Source organism: Nilaparvata lugens, chromosome 3 (assembly GCF_014356525.2).
Source record: "Nilaparvata lugens isolate BPH chromosome 3, ASM1435652v1, whole genome shotgun sequence".
NCBI classification, from domain to species: domain Eukaryota; kingdom Metazoa; phylum Arthropoda; class Insecta; order Hemiptera; family Delphacidae; genus Nilaparvata; species Nilaparvata lugens.
This window is the reverse complement of record NC_052506.1, coordinates 34327619-34339911: the sequence shown is the minus strand read 5'-3', so window position 1 is coordinate 34339911 and position 12293 is coordinate 34327619.

Below are 12293 nucleotides of genomic sequence, written 5' to 3'. Positions count from 1 at the left end.
TCCGTGGTCTAGTGAATAGAGAGAGTACTTTCGAAGCAGTCTTCAGATCCCCGGTTCAAACCCAAAAGTTTTTGAACAGGTCACTCACGTGTTATTGGATGGGCACGTTAAACTGTCGGTCCTGGCTGAAGTATGACAATCGTAAGACCCATTGACGGCTTTATTGAAAATTCATTAGCCCATTGACAGCTAAATGATATATTCAGGTGAGACGGAACTTCCGTCAGGAACTCTTCACCAATAAAAGCCATATGGATATTATTATTATTTTTATTATTGTTGTGGTTGCGAATGGCCCTACTGGATATCTAATATATATTGATATCTATCTATTACTAACCTATCTGAGTAATATTTCATTTCTGAGATAAGATGAATAACAACTATTAGAAGATTCCTTGGGAGCACGCAGCGACCATAATTATAATGAAAATTTGTGATTCTATAGTAGTATAATATGTCTTTACGTTGTCCACATACTCGTATAATGATTGACATAACCGAAGAGAGGAGAGAATGAATACAATAGAATTAATTTTCTATTGGATGAGCTTTGTTCACTGTATACAGAAAGTAAAGAATGTAGCATTCCACACTCATTAAATTCTATACTCTCTGACTGTGCACTGTAACACTTCTATAGCAGACAATACAAGTACAAATTAATAAAAAACAATATAAAACTTGTAGTACCCTTTTATTAAAACACTTTAAAAACTTTAAAACATTTTATTGACTAGATTCTACCTACTCTAAGGGTACTACAAGTTTTATATTGTTTTTATTAATTTGAATCAAGTAGCCCATGTAAGTGAAGTGATTTTAATACAAGTACAGCATATCAAATTGCTAAAGATTAGAATAAATATATACGACGAGTACCATATGAAAAGAATATGGAAAAGACTTAATTAAATATAACATTGGAAACAGTTCACATATTATTATGTGAGTACATGTAGATTTATAATATACATTTAGATCATAGAATGCAGCACGTGTAGTACAAAAGCTTCAGTTTCCTCTCTAAGATCCTCCTCTCATTGAAGACAACAAAAAAATATTGTTCTTGACCGATAGCATAATGTAATTAATGCACCCTCGGTCCCAACAGCAGTAGCCGGTATAAATTAAGGGCACGAGGTTTACTACATTAGGCTACTGCTTCAGGAGGGAGGTCGTTCAGGTTTTAATCTTGCGGTGGTTAAACAGTTCTGACCACATCAATAAGAAGCTGGTCGCTTATAAATTTGCCAATGCAAACAGATTTTATTGGGAAACGCCTGTGGTCAACGACCGTCCTATAGTTTACCGAACGCGCATCCTTGCCGCGAAATATAGTCTGGCCAAAGGGCCAACACTTATTTAATAGTGCAAACAGAAAAGGGTCAAGGGAGTGGGAGAGGAGACTGCACAAAGAGAGACAAAGTGATAATGAAAAAGAGAATGAGGGTTGCAATTAGCAGTTTAGATAAAGCTTGCCTGCACATGCCCGTGGACAAGCAATAAGCAATAACAACATTGGCGATGCTTAGTTCGTGCTAACGATGGGCATCTGTGACATGAAACCTTCACCTTCACCTAATGGGGCGTCGGGCGTCGGGCATCGGGCGTGCATCCTGATGGCGGGCGCCGATTTCATTTTCAAAATTGTCCCAATCAAAGCTCCACCATATCACCTATCAAACAGATTGACCGAATGAAATTCATATCAAATCAGTTATGAAATGAATTCCAGTGAGAGTACATGGTCACAGTATGTTAATGATTTATGCTAGTATTTCGTTTTTGGTGTCGACGATTTTTACATTGCAATTCTCAAGTGAGAATGCTATAATATTATCGTATTGCATTGTATTGTATTGTCTTGCCTTCTAACTAAATCAATAACAATCAATGATCACTATAACTCTCTCTAGAGTTATAGTGATGATTCTAACTATAAAATGTACAAACTTTAAACTATAAATAGTGATCCCCTGGGTTGAAGAACTCGCTCATGAACTGTTGTATTGTAATCTTTGAAACTCGCAACTTTTAATTTATTATACAGATATGGTGAAAATTATGGAAGCAGCTAAATATTTTTTACAAGAGTAATTAGGTTTCATTGGGGATCCCATTTGAAATTAATGAAAAAATACTCTTCATAATTACTTTGTCAATTCAAAAGGACGAAGGAGTGGGTAAAATTTGTAGTCCAACGAACTTGATCTGTAAAAAGGGTCGAAGAATATGAACAAAAAACGTTATTGTCGATCACATAATTTCGAACAACGACTTTGTCCAAAGGTAAGAACTCGCTAACGCTCGTTCAATAACTAAATATAACTAATAACTAAATATAATGATTAATTTCATTCTTCGATAACCGAAGTAAAAGTCACAATAATTGTGACTTCAAGTCCATGAAGGATGAGTGTGTTGATTATGATTGAGCTGGTTGTGTGAGCTGTGATCTGTGATCTGTGAGCTGTGAGGTAACTGTGAAAAATGTTGTCGTTTTCCAATTTGCACGCTTTTATTTCACAGTCGATTGCTGGCAACCGCCATCCGAATACTGATCAGATATTTCGCATCCGAATGTGTGCGCATGCTCACTACATGCACGCGCGCGCTCCAATTACCATTTCGAGGAACCTTTTTTCGGCATATAAAACATGCTCTGAGATTCATACTCAACCTCATAAATAAGGGAGTGTAATATTGTCACTATAGAATATAGAGTTCAGTAGGAAGTGAGGATTTGTGCAGCACGGCAGGACAGCCACAGCCTAGTGAGCGATGATCGATCAATTCCCTAACACAGTAATGCAAATATTATTACAAATTATGATCATTTTTAGTGGAGAATCATCAGATATTTACTGAGTGGGGAAACCTGGCAGCTGTTTACTTTGCAGACATTTTTCAAGATGCACCCAAAGTCCAGACATCAGTATGAAAGGAGTCACAGCATAGCATATTACGTTGTAAATTTTATTCAATCAGATTTTGTAGACTCAATAATTGTGTTCGTGTTTTTTGAAATCCAGATCTTCAATTATTGGTGCAATACAGACTATTAAGCCACCTAAGAATATTGCGAATTGAATACATATACATATGATTAGAGATGCCGATGTCCTCCCATAATCAGAAATCTGCAGTTGCAGTGAACCATTGTTGACCATTTCTCAAATCCAAATTCATGTTTTCGGCATGCTTTCTTTAATAATTGTATCGCCAATAGCAAATGTTTTATGTGCTTCAATACATATTGTATGATTTAAAACAATAATAGCCTATTGGAATATCACTCGTGAGAAAAAGAAATTGATTCGATTGTTGGAAAAATATTCCGGATGTGTAGGCGATTTGGTATTTGTTTTCTTGAGAATGTCAATATAATCAATTCTCTATTGCCTCAAGGCTACTCGAGAATGTTGGCGATTGGAAGGAGAATGAATGTAGCATGACCCTCAATCCTCGCACACAAAGTTATAAACTTTTGTAAACAAGATTAGAGTTGGGGAAACATCTCCGAATGACCTAATCACTGTTCATTTCATACAGATCTCGGACATTAGAAGCATTCTGACTTTCCGACTGCCCTTGCAGTGCACCTCTTGCCATGACGAAAGAAGAACAACGAAAGAGCAGAAGTTTGTGATAGAAACATGAGAAGAAGAGGGGAAAGGAGGAAGGAATATTAAGAAGTGGAAGAAGAAGAAGAAGAAGAAGAAGAAGAAGAAGAAGAAGAAGAAGAAGAAGAAGAAGAAGAAGAAGAAGAAGAAGAAGAAGAAGAAGAAGAAGAAGAAGAAGAAGAAGAAGAAGAAGAAGAAGAGAAGAAGAAGAAGAAGAAGAAGAAGAAGAAGAAGAAGAAGAAGAAGAAGATGAATAAAAGAAAAGGAAGAACTGTGAAGAGGAAAAATTCGTCATTTCATTTCATTTTATTAACTGTCTTTGCTGTGTACGTATATTACTCTTTGTGTGATTCCTGTTACAATCCAATAGAATAGGAGGTATAAATCCGATAAAAATATGCCCTCCTCCCCTCTCCTGTGAAGGGGTGGGGGCGGTGGATAATTTTCTCAGATTGAATGTGCAGATCCGTCTTAGCGATAACAGTTGTGCACTCGTATGTCTTAATCCACTGCTCATGATTTATCGTACCACACAGCTATTTCCTTGACTTCTCCATTTATATATTTGCTCTCTGTAACATCTCATAGAAAAACATCCGAGTCTCGCACTTCTTCAGAAGGGCTATGAATAAGGAATTGTTGCTGAGATTTTCTCAAAATATTTGTTTGATCAGGAGCTTATTGAATTTTTGTTCCATATTCACACGATACACTTTCTCATTAACAATTCTTACTTTAATTATTCATGCATTAGCAAAGTTCTTATAATGAAAGGAGAAGAATGAAAATTAATTTGAGATATACACATATCTCCAATAATTGTATAAACTCTCATTAGAGACTCACAGTATTAAAGCTTTATTCATTTATCAGAGGTTCTCGAATCCTCCCAAGATTAGGTTGATAGTTCAAGTTTACTGAAATGAATTAAGAAAAATTAATAATACGAGTATGAATATCGACTCCAAAGCTTTTCCTAAGCTAACTAATCTTTAATCAACTTCTCTGTTTGACGCTAATCATAATTACAACCTCAACTTACATGAGAATCCCTGTTTGGATTTGTAGCCGTTCGTGCACTCCCGTATATTGGATACTTCCATCCCATTGGATACTCGAGAATGAGCTTCTAGGCGACTCGACATGGTGGTCGCCAAGAGACGTGAGACTTGAGTATCCTGTATCTTCAATAAATGAAGTAAAAATTTGAAATTGAATAGCGCATTCAAAATAAACGAGAACACGTTCAAATTTGTTGGAAAAATAGTAAAATGTCCCATTTTATACCATTGATAAAGTTTGTAGCCTTTAATTATACAATATAAATTATTCAGGTCCGATAGAGTGGTATCTGCGACTGGAGTCGCACGATTTGAGTTGCACTGGTGCTGTGAGTAGAGCCTTTGAGTTGAAATTCTGCTAAAAATTAATTATGTATTATGAGCCTTACAACATGATATTCCCTAATATTCCCAAACATTCTCTTCACAGATCCAATTTCTGTTTTTGCATTACCTTCTTTCTATTTTTAGGGGAACATAAAAAAATACACCCAACAATAGAAAAAAGAATAATAGAATATGAAGATAGAAGTCTCATTGATATTAATTATTGTGAAAACCTATTCTGAAGTAGCAGTTCCATTATTTTGTTTCCGATTAATCCTGTCAAATCACCTGCGTCGTATGCCACCAACTCGTCTTCCACTACAAGCTTGGAAGTTGCAGTTGGATGGGAAAAGAGACGTCGGAAGACCGAGGAAGCGGTGGACACCGGAACAGGCTTTACAAGCCTAGTCCATGATGGATGATGATGATGATGATAATGAAGCTATTCTGAATCTTTTCTAAAACTTATAGACAGTTTAAAATAATTACAATTAACAAATTAACAAACAATAATGGATTATTCTCAACAAAAATACTTGAAAAGATCATACTATAGATTAATGGTTATATTTGTGGTATCATTGTGACAACTGTTATTCAACCTAACACTTGACAGATGACACTCATTGTTGGTTAGGAGGAGAGCATTTAATCAGCAACAGATTTGCAGTTTATTGAATAGAGGTGGTGGCTGGTGACTGTCGGACCCTCCCTGAAACACTTGACTCGATACAGGGATGCTCTAGAGCCAGGGCGGGCCAGGGCCACAGCAACAGTAAGCGAGCACTTCATAACACAATGAATTTAAATGTACAATTATTCTGAATGGTATGCAAATTACTACCCCATACAATTTCGTCAAGCAATCAAGTTAGACGGGGATGTGGTTTCACCGCTTAGCATGAGGTCTCTCTCCCCTAGCGCTCCTCACTATCGGCTCTCTCTCACTCTTTATCTCGTATTCTCTCGATCGCATCCTCTCTTCTTCCCTCTCTCTTTATATTATCTTTCTTACTCTCTCTTCTTCTGTACATTCTACTCTCTACTATCTATTTACTCTGTGTATCATCTCACTATTCCACTATCATTTTTATATTCCACTATTTCTCTCATTCTACGTATAGAGTGGATAATTGTATGTGTCCTTCCTAACCCGAAACGACACTTCCTTTATTCTCCATCATGTTATAATTTATTCCTCTAATACATAAATAGATGGATGTTTGTCTGTGTCTTTTCTATAACCTTCAACATTATCTTCCTCTTTAATTAACTATCATCACTTACAATACTTTTTTATTTAGCCATTTCTATCTCTTCACGTGAGTATCAGCTCTCTCTCTCTCTCTCTCAATCCTACAAAATGCATAGCTTTACTTCAGATTAATCTTTAATATTTCGCAATCATTTGCTCTCTCTAGTTCACACTCTGTCTCTTTTCATACTTATTTTGCTACTGTATAATTTTCCATCACACTCGAAAATAGTACCTGTACGCTCCTTACCTTATATGAATAATAAATGAAAAAACTTACAATATTATATTTATTTTTCCTGGTTCCCTCTACCTCTCTCTTTGAGAAATTGTGAATGTGTAGTCTTCTATTTCACAGTTGTTAATATTAAATCTAATTATATGTAGAACTATTAATTTATATGTAGAACTATATAAACATGTATAGGCGATAAAATTACTCCACTTGCAATTGTTGAGTAGGTGTAGTAATCAACTGGGAGAAATATTCTTTTCAAAGCATACAAATTTCTACTTTATCAAGAATTAGCACCCTTTTTTTAGAAGTTGGCAATAAATTTTACATTTATATTTTTTAAATTTTGAACTCTCACTACACTACATCCAAATCTAGTTATCCCAACCAATTCATGATTTTTTATTATTTCAAATGGGAAGAAGAACTTTACAATGTAATTGGAAAGTTATTCCTGAATAGATATTTGTAGTTATACTTTTTATGTGAAAGTGGACTATTGCATTTTTTCTTGGAAAGGTATTGAATAAAACCAAAATAATTTTAGCCTTACAAGAAAAAAGTCAATCGTGTAATTCTTTCTCCCTCTCAAACACACTCTCCTCCTATTTAGCATACAATTGCACCATCCTTCCCCTTTTCACTCCCTCTTTATCTCTTTCAGTCAGTCACTCATCAGCTCACTCTCTCACACTCTCCTCAGAAGCTCATCGCATCTTCCTCGTTTATTCCCTCGTTTTATTCGCACACACTTTGTCTGTGCTTTATCTCCGTCTTCAATCACTGCCTTGTGAAGTGAGCGTGTGCTTGGGTGTCTCTCTCTCATCTCTCACTCACACTCCTTCTCTCTCACCTCAATCACGACTTTTCTATTATTTCTCTCTCACTCTTAGTCTGTGTGTGATGTTATTATGTGCGCATGAGGGTGTGTGAATCAAATGTGATAGGGTTGGCGAGTGTTGGCTATAGTTATCCCTCCACCTCTCTCTCCAACACTCTTTCAGTCACTCTCTTTCTCTTACGCTCTCAATGGAACAGAGGTTTGTTAATGGTCCAAAGCAGCATCACCCTTCTCCTTTTTGACTTTTTGTTCTTTTCTTCGCCTATTAACACAGGGAATTTCACTGAAGACCATTGGAAAGTGATCGATAAATGCTTCAAAGGACAAGTGACTAATTTGTTGTATTGGACAATTTGCTCCAAGATCAGGTTCAATGTTTTGTTGAGTAGAAATAAAGGTTATGATTGAAAGAAGATAAAATTACAAAACTTATGTTCAAGTAATTGTTCTTATATCAACATTTGCAAACAATTCTTATTTCATATCACAATTTATTATTCATTATTTTCAATCCTCTATAACTCAAACCTCTGGCTGAGAGTGTTAACCGTCTTATAACTCCACTATGCATAATTTCACGGAATAGCAAAAAACTGAATAAGAGAATGTACAGTAAGTAGTGAGAAGTCAAAATTGACTTAAATAGTTATTACTTTGTGAAATTGGAATTGCAATAGGATATTGTTTTTTGGTTTTTATATTTGGAAATACAATAATAAAATATCCATTTTGGTCGCAATTGCAGCTGGCTGAAGGTGACACTCATGTTAGTATCATAAATATGTCAATGAATTTGCTTGTCAACCTTACAATGGCAACCAACAAATCAGTATCAACATGTCTCTCCACCATAATGAGACGAAGCTCCCTTCTCTTCAGTGAATGAAGTCTTGTATGCATAAGTAGATACATTTAAAAACAAATTACAACTACTGTCACCTACAAGCGTAAGGATGTCAAAAGCAACACGAGTTTGTTTGAGCCAACAGGAAAAACTCATTGGATAAGAGACGCTACTTAAAGCGGCTCGATTACTAGGGTAAAAACAAGAGCCACCTAGCAAGTGACACATCTGTATGTACAGAGTAGCATTGCAATTGGGACTGCTGCTTTACAGGAATCATCTTCAAACAAGAAACATCGTTTCCCTGTATGCAGTACAGGAATCATCATCATAGCAGTCCTATTTCCCTGCAGCCTCGTGCAGGAGACAATCGTCTTTTGTCACGGATTGGTTCTGAGTGAGTGAGAGAGAGTATGTGAGGGAGTGAACAGGGGGGGGGGGCAATGACACCCGACAGACTGCTTTGGCAGAGGCGATCGAAAATAAAAGAGCGCCGGGCGCTAAACGAAACGGTCCCTTGGGGGGTTGATGAGGGGTTTTGGGGGATCGGGACCCTCCACAATTTGTCGCTCGATCATTAGGAGGCCTTCCTGGTTCCCTGGGGAACCCCCTCGCGACGAATTACCCTCTTAAACGTAATCCAATCACGGATCCTCCCAATAAACACATTTTATGCCGCCTACTAGCACCCCCTACCCACCCCCAAAACATTTCTCACTCCAGGCGTCGCCGAAATTCTTTCTCTCAACTTGGACGCTATTTACTTCCTTATTGAGAAACTTTTGCGACACTCCAACTGTACTTCACACAGCACATTAAGACATACTTACACTAATCGACAGACCTATTGACTTCATACTCCTCTTTCCAAGTTCTTTCAAGGCACTACATTCACACCATCACACCTTCTCTAATAAATCAAATGCAATTCTCCATTCACACAATGTATAATGAAGAATTTCCTATAATTTATTGTCAACAGAGAACTAAACAGAAACCATAACAGAGCTACTACTTTATTTAAAAGTTTGACCCTCATGTAACTTTTCTTCTAGAAACGTTTGAGCCTAAATCATGTATCATAAATCGTATCATCCAAATTCCCTTCCACTCTAGTATATAAATTGTACAACTTTGATTCAGGTGGAAGTCTGGGGTTGATTCGTTGTGGATCTTTGAAAAAACCAATATGAAGAAATATTCAACTGAAAATACTGGAAAATTATCTTGATTACATTGAAATAAACTAAAAATCATTAGTCCATTTGTATCCTTTAAAACAATATGTATATGTATTGGTTGCTAAAAGATAGAACAGATGGAATTATTTTGCCATTAGTGAATCTTGTAAGCTCTGATAAGCAGGGGTTCGAAAAAGTGTAAATATTCAGGGTGGCGGTAGACAGCTAACACTTCCAGATAAACGTCACGCTTGTTCATACTCTTCAGGTGTAACTTCATACATGAAAAGTGTTTGTCGGTCTTCTGTAGGACTTAGTGAACAGATACTGGTAAATGTTCTATTTTGTGTCTCTGAAGTAAAAACTTCAAACATTCAGTATAACCATAAAATAAAGAATCTATAAAAAATATTGTTTATTCTATGGTAATAACTTGCAAATGACTATCACTTGATTCAAGTAATCAATCTTCTCACAAGCTATTGATTCCATCAATCAATATTTCCACAAATGAATTTAATTTCATGAGACTGGCAAACCTTGGCATAGGGTTCACGAAGAAAGTTATTTAGATGTAAACGCACATAGGCCACTGATTGGAAATCCACTTCCAGTTCCACCCCAATGCAAACAGTAGAAAGTTAGGCCAACATCGATGCCATTTGTGCAGCTAATAAACAGAATGATAGCAGAAGAAACAGAACAGGATGGATGGCTTATTTTGTGAATGTGTGTGTGTGTGTGTCGACTCCTCCCAAAAACAGCTCTGCACGTCCTCCTATTTTGAACGCCAAAAAGATTTACTGTGCATGGTTTCGCGCGCGCAAACTTTTGCCGCCTCTTATTTTGGCGGGAATGAGCCCCCCCTCATCAGGAAAGGGTGATGGGGGAGGCGATCACCCCAAAACCATTCACCCCACGACGACAACACACCCCAACATAACTCAGCTCCATGTATTTACTGCGCCGTGATTTATGTTTATTAAATGGTCATCATTATCTTTATTATGGAACGGTCCAGCTCACATGAATATGAAACCAGCTACTAATCAACCCCCAGGGATATGTGGACACATCATTTGTGATCTAGATTAATCTTCTGAAAATCAATCAATAAATTTGATGGAAAATTTTTTACTGGAAAATACTATCGAAATTCTTGGTGAATAATAATAATAATAAATTGTTGATGTATATGGAACTTTTACAACAATTAACTGTCAATGAACAATGTTTTCGGATCATTCAAAACGTTAAAAAATAACAAGGTTGGTCTCACCGTCTCACTATAGATAAAATATGTGAAAAATGAGGAAAATGTGGAAGGCAAACAGAATATCTTCTTCTTCTTCTTCTTCTTCTTCTTCTTCTTCTTCTTCTTCTTCTTCTTCTTCTTCTTCCTCTCTTGCTGCCTGCTCTGGCCTTTAAAACAGCCTTGGAAATTGAAATTTATCAGAAATGTAATAAAAATTTAACTCTATAATCGTGTCCAGTTTTGAGACCACCTTTTCCTTGGTCTTCTAATGTATCTCTTACCTACTGGTTTATAGTTAAGAGCTTTGCACAGCGCAAATAGAATATGTGAAAGGAAACTATTATTAACGACTTGTTAATAGTTAACGGAATTGATTTGGCTGAATTCTGGAGCATTGAGCAGGTTTAGAGAAAGTACGGTAGAATCTTTTTGTGATTTCTCAGGCTGAGGTAAGTCTTAAACGTTTTGATCATTCATTGATTGGGAGTTATAATTTTTTTTCTTTTAAAACAGATACCGTAGTCTATTCATATGATTCTCAAATTACTGAAAGTTCAGGTATGCCAAAAGTTGCACAGTAGCTGCAGCCAAAGTATTTTCCACTGGAGTAGCTGAAGCCTTTGAATGTCTCTGGGAGATTGGGAAGCTAGGCATCATACCGCGGATGAGGGGATCAAAAAATCCATTATCCAAGGCTTGTTTCAGGAAATACCAATTTGTCTGAGAGAGGATTTATCATACACGGTAGTTGGGCGATCCGCTCTCCTCTCCGCTATCACTCTCTCTTCTTTTCTTTTCTCTTATTTTTCTCCCCACTTCACGAGGATTCGGATTCGCTTCATTCCCATGGCCATTAAGGGGTCTCCAAGCACATTGCCATCCGATAGTTCGAATCTCAAACGTCAAAGTGAAACGAAGAAGTAATAGCAAAAACTAGTCTTATATAGAGCACGAGTCATAGTATTCCTCAGAGTGGAAGCAGAAATTAAGGAGGTAATACGAGCAGTATTGCAACATACTTCACTGTCTTTCTGAAAAAATCATAGTATTGAAGTTTCATTCGGCTTAATCTTAGAATTATTGGGAGGATTCAGTCATTTTTAAGAGAAATTGTTCAACTATTGCGAAAGCTGATAGAAAGAAGAAGAAAACGATGATGATGATGATGAAAAACGAGGAGACAAAGAAGGATTTTTAAATACAGGAAAAATGTCAATTATATTGTTCCATCTCAGGCTTCTTTGACTTCTCCATCCATGATTTTCGTGTATAAGTGAGTCTTATAAGTTTCAAAAATTTTCAATCATACAGTATTTTCCAGATATCAGTGAGATTTAGTCAAGTATTTTCATTTGATTCGGTTTTAATTCATCCAGATTCTGAATGTCTGGTTTATATAATATGTTTTATGTGTTATATAATATGGACTTGAAATCGGACAGAAATGAGGAAGTGATAACATAATTTATTTTTGGATCATTTCTATCAAAATTTGGGAGTAGTTTTGGACATTAAGCCTGTTGTTTCTTCACCAATCATTTATAATGAGTTAAGTATGATATTGTATAAGAATGTAAAAATATTGTACCATAAAATGAGTCGTCTATTCGAAAAACCAGATACATCACAAAATCAAAAAAATTCAAGAAACGTGAAAATTAAATCAAG